This window comes from Ornithorhynchus anatinus, chromosome 1 (genome assembly GCF_004115215.2).
Source record: "Ornithorhynchus anatinus isolate Pmale09 chromosome 1, mOrnAna1.pri.v4, whole genome shotgun sequence".
In the NCBI taxonomy this organism is placed as follows: domain Eukaryota; kingdom Metazoa; phylum Chordata; class Mammalia; order Monotremata; family Ornithorhynchidae; genus Ornithorhynchus; species Ornithorhynchus anatinus.
This window is the reverse complement of record NC_041728.1, coordinates 96631639-96636903: the sequence shown is the minus strand read 5'-3', so window position 1 is coordinate 96636903 and position 5265 is coordinate 96631639. Positions and strand designations below refer to the sequence as shown.

At 49.5% G+C, this 5265-nt stretch overlaps 1 non-coding gene across 1 annotated transcript; it reads right to left on the bottom strand.

The window, feature by feature from the left end:
- Positions 1 to 278: 278 nt before the first annotated feature.
- Positions 279 to 416, bottom strand: LOC114817663. The gene has a single exon (XR_003765518.1). It is a non-coding gene; the product is annotated as a small nucleolar RNA SNORA7 (small nucleolar RNA).
- Between the last annotated feature and the right edge of the window lie 4849 nt (positions 417 to 5265).

The window sequence follows — 5265 nt, the reverse complement described above, 5'->3', positions numbered from 1 at the left end:
GAACATCACTTTCACTGCATTTTAGAGCCAGTTCATGTCAGCTGTGAGATTTTTGAATTGTCTTATGCTGTCGAATCATCTCCGACCCATAGAGATTCCGTGGGCACATCTATCCCAGAATGCCCCACCCCTATCTGCAGTTGTTCTGGTAGTGTATCCAAAGAGTTTTCTTGGTAAAACCTCAGTAGTAGTTTACCATCACCTTCTTTCGTGCTAAAATTGAGTCTCTGCCCTTGACTCTCTCCCATGCCTCTGCTACCCAGCACAGGTGAGTTTTGACCTGTAGCAGATTGCCTTCCGCTTGCTAGCCACTGCCCAAGCTAGGAATGGAATGGGTATGCCTCTGCTTGACTCTCCCTCCATTAGCCGAGACTGGTAGACTACTGGAAACTCTCCAGATGTAATTCTGAGAGGGGAGCTGTGAGGTGTCTGGAGTCATAGATGTATACATAACTGTCGGGTTTCTCCTGGCTGAAGGAGAGATGGAGCTTTTGGTTGGAGAGGGTTGGTATTCGTTAATAATACCCACACCCATTTTACAGATGGAAAAACTTAGGAATAAAAAGTGGTTAAAATGACTTTGCTAAGGCCATCATTTGGGCAAGGAGGGCCTGGATTGGTAGTCTCAATACAGGGCTGTTCAGGCCTACCCTCTCTCAGCTCAGACACACTGCTCATGGCCATACTCCTGGGAAGTCACCACTTGCTTGCAACACTGTCTACAAAGATTAAGCGGTAACCAGAGTGATGTCCTCTCGGATCTCTACTTCCTGGGAAATAGATGCTTGGGAAATTACATGGCCTGGGCATGTTCTTATAAAGCAGGATCAGGGAGGATTTAAGTTGAGCATAATGGATAGTCCACTTCCCCACACCCTGGCCTCCCTCCAGTGCCTTTAGCACAGAGGGTGCTCTGCCAAGCCATTAGCTTGACTGGGAGAAGATTTTCAACATATTGAAGAGCAACTCTCAGGAGACTAGTGGAGAAGGCATTCATTCATTCATTCATTCAATAGTATTTATTGAGCACTTACTACGTGCAGAGCACTGTACTAAGCGCTTGGAATGTATAATTCGGCAAGAGATAGAGCAATCCCTGCCCATTGATGGGCTTACAGTCTAATCGGGGGAGACAGACAAAAACAATAGCAATAAATAGAATCTAGGGGATGTACATGTCATTAATAAAATAAATAGGGTAATAAAAATATATACAAATGAGTGGACGAGCACAGTGCTGAGGGGAGGGGATGGGAGAGGGGAGGAGCAGAGGGAAAGGGGGGAAAAGGGGGCTTAGCTGAGGGGAGGTGAAGGGGGGGCAGAGGGGCAGCAAAGGGAGCAGAGGGAAAAGGGGAAGCTCAGTCTGGGAAGGCCTCTTGGAGGAGGTGAGGTCTAAGTAGGGCTTTGAAGAGGGGAAGAGAATTAGTTTGGTGGAGGTAAGGAGGGAGGGCATTCCAGGACAGCGGGAGGACGTGGCCCAGGGGTCGACGGCGGGATAGGGGAGAACGGGGGACGGTGAGGAGGTGGGTGGCAGAGGAGTGGAACTTGCGGGGTGGGCAGTAGAAAGAGAGAAGGGAGGAGAGGTAGGAGGGGGCAAGGTGATGGAGAGCCTTCTAGCCTAGAGAGAGAGGTTTTTGTTTCGTGCAGAGGTTGATAGGCAACCCCTGGAGGTTTTTAAGAAGGGGAGTGACATGCCCAGAGCGTTTCTGCAGGAAGATGAGCCAGGCAGCGGAATGAAGAATAGACTGGAGCAGGGAGAGACAGGAGGAAGGGAGATCAGAGAGAAGACTGACACAATAATCCAGCCGGGATATTATGAGAGCATATAAAAGGCATTTATTATGAAGGAACACCATGTTTTCCACTAAAGAACATTTATCACTAGAGATTTTCATTTCCCTTTATGGATGGTAAGGGTTCAGCCTACAGGGCGGAGAGAAAGTCTTGAGAACATCAGAGCCCGAATTGCCTAGTTTCCAGTTTTTCCAGGGAGGACCTTGAAGACACTGAAGGAGAGACACCCCAGATGTTTTGAGATGGAAATTCCCTCCACCAAGGGGCTGGGTCATGCTGGCTTATTGGGAAAACAGGGAAATCCTGGGGGCCAGAGCCTGTAGGGTCCATCTAAATGGCCCAGAAGACAAGGCAGTCAGTCAATCAGTCGGTCTTGTCTTGTCCTACTGTCAAGTTGTCTCCGACCCATGGATTCCATGGACCCATCTCACCCAGAATGCCTCACTCTCCATCTGCAATCAATCTGGTAGTGTAGCCATAGAGTTTTCTTGGTAAAAATATAGAAATGGTTTACCATTGCCTTCTTCCACACAGTAAACTTGAGTCTGCGCCTTCGACTCTCTCCCAAGCTGGTGCTACCCAACACAGGTGAGTTTTGACTTATAGCAGTTTGTCTTCCACTTGCTAGTCACTTCCCAAGCTAGGAATAGAATGAGTATGCCTCAGCTTGACTCTCCCTCCTGTAGCCAAGACTGGTAGAGTACTGGAAACTCTCCAGGTTCAATCCTAAAATGGGATTTATTGAGAGCTTACTATGTGCAGAGCAATGTACTAAGAGCTTGGGAGAGTACAATATAACAATAAACAGACACATTCCCTGCCCACTACGAGCTTACATTCTAGACGGGCAAACAGATATAAGGGGTAGGGGCTGGACAGAACCCGGGAGAGTGTGGTGTGTAAGTGGCAGCTGGTGGTCAAGATTTCTGGGGAAGTCCCTTGGAGGCAACCCAGCCCCACTGAAGGGCAGCCTACGTCAGAAAAGCAGAACTAAGTTCCCAGAGAGACCGAGAGGCCAGTGGAGCCCAGCCAATGCTATGGCAATAAATATGTCTGTGGATTAGGGAGTTGGGGGTGGAGGGGAAAGATCAGGGCTCTTTAATCAATCCCGCCTCAGTCAGGTTAATGAGGTTAACTTGTCTACCTCCCTGAGGTGAAGGGGGGAGAGGCCTTATTACTTCCAGATCTCCAGAGCAGTCTCCACACACAGGAACATGCCCCAAGGAGCTCCCACATGTTAGACAGATGGGATGCAGGTCTGTGGCAGTTGGAAGGGGTGGCCTTTTGGGGGATGCAGTGAGGATGGTTGATTCAATAGTATTTATTGAGCGCTTACTATGTGCAGAGCACCGTACTAAGCACTTGGAATGTACAAGTCGGCAACAGATAGAGACAGTCCCTGCCCTTTGACGAGCTTACAGTCTAATCGGGGGAGACAGGCAGACATGAACAATGGCAATAAATAGAGTCAAGGGGAAGAACATCTCATAAAAACAATGGCAAATAAATAGAATCAGGGTGATGTACATCTCATTAAACAAAATAAACAAAATAAATAGGGTGATGAAGATATATACAGTTGAGCGGACGAGTACAGTGCTGAGGGGGTGGGACAGGAGATGGGGAGGAGGAGAGGGAAAGGGGGGAGAAGAGGGTTTAGCTGCGGAGAGGTGAAAGGGGGGTAGAGGGAGCAGAGGGAAAAAAGGAGGGAGCTCAGTCTGGGAAGGTCTCTTGGAGGAGGTGAGCTTTAAGTAGGGATTTGAAGAGGGGAAGAGAATTAGATTGTCGGAGGTGAGGAGGGAGGGTATTCCAGGACCGTGGGAGGACGTGGCCCAGGGGTCGACGGCGGGATAGGCGAGACCGAGGGACGGTGAGGAGGTGGGCGGCAGAGGAGTGGAGCGTGCGGGGTGGGCAGTGGAAAGAGAGAAGGAAAGAGAGGTAGGAAGGGGCAAGGTGATGGAGAGCCTCGAAGCCTAGAGTGAGGAGTTGTTGTTTTGACCGGAGGTTGATAGGCAACCCCTGGAGGTGTTTAAGAAGGGGAGTGACTTGCCCAGAACGTTTCTGCAGGAAGATGAGCCGGGCAGCGGAGTGAAGAATAGACTGGAGCGGGGCGAGAGAGGAGGAAGGGAGATCAGAGAGAAAGCTGACATAGTAGTCTATCCGGGATATAACGAGAGCCTGTAGCAATAGGGTAGCCATTTGGGTGGAGAGGAAAGGGCATATCTTGGCGATATTGTAAAGGTGAGACCGGCATGTCTTGGTAATGGATCGGATTTGTGGGGTGAACGAGAGAGACGAGTCAAAGATGACAACGAGGTTGCGGACCTGAGAGACGGGAAGGATGGTCATAGCATCCACAGTGATAGGGAAGTCAGGGAGAGGACCGGGCTTGGTAAGGAAGATGAGGAGCTCAGTCTTGCTCATGTTGAGTTTTAGGTGGTGGGCAGACATCCAGGTGGAGACGTCCCCGAGGCAGGAGGAGATACGAGCCTGAAGGGAGGGGGAGAGGACAGGGGCGGAGATGTAGATCTGCGTGTCATCTGCGTAGAGATGGTAGTCAAAGTCGTGAGAGCGAATGAGTTCACCAAGGGAGTGAGTGTAAATGGAGAACAGAAGAGGGCCAAGAACTGACCCCTGAGGAACTGTCTGGGGGAAGGGGTAGCACCTGTTGGATATATGCAGTGAGTGGGGTGGGGTGGGGGGGTCACACCTGTTGGATGAAGGGGTGCAGGTCTGGTGTGGGAGTCATGTCGAATGGAGATGGGGTGCAGGACCAAAGGCAGGGGGCATGTCTGTTGGAGGGATGGGATACAAGAAGCCTGGAGGGGCAAGAATCAATCAGTAAATTAATAGCATTCATTGAGTGCTTACTATGTGCAGAGCACTGTACTAAGCACTTGGAAGAGTACAGCTTTTTAAAAATTTTCCCTGCCCACAGTGGGCTTTACAGTCTAGAGGAGGAGGCAGATATTCATACAAATAAATGACATACATGTTAATAAGTTCTGTGGGGCTGAGGGTGAGGTAAATGCATGGCATAATGGATACAACATGGGCCTGGGAATCAAAAGATCGTGGGGTACAAACCCAGCTGTGCCACTTGACTGCTGTGTGGCCTTGGACAAGTCACCTCAATTCTCTGTGCCTCAGTTATTTAGTGGGCTTTACAGTCTAGAGGAGGAGGCAGATATTCATACAAATAAATGACATACATGTTAATAAGTTCTGTGGGGCTGAGGGTGAGGTAAATACACGGCATAATGGATACAGCATGGGCCTGGGAATCAAAAGATTGTGGGGTACAAACCCAGCTGTGCCACTTGACTGCTGTGTGGCCTTGGACAAGTCACCTCAATTCTCTGTGCCTCAGTTATATAGTGGGCTTTACAGTCTAGAGGAGGAGGCAGATATTCATACAAATAAATGACATACATGTTAATAAGTTCTGTGGGGCTGAGGGTGAGGTAAATA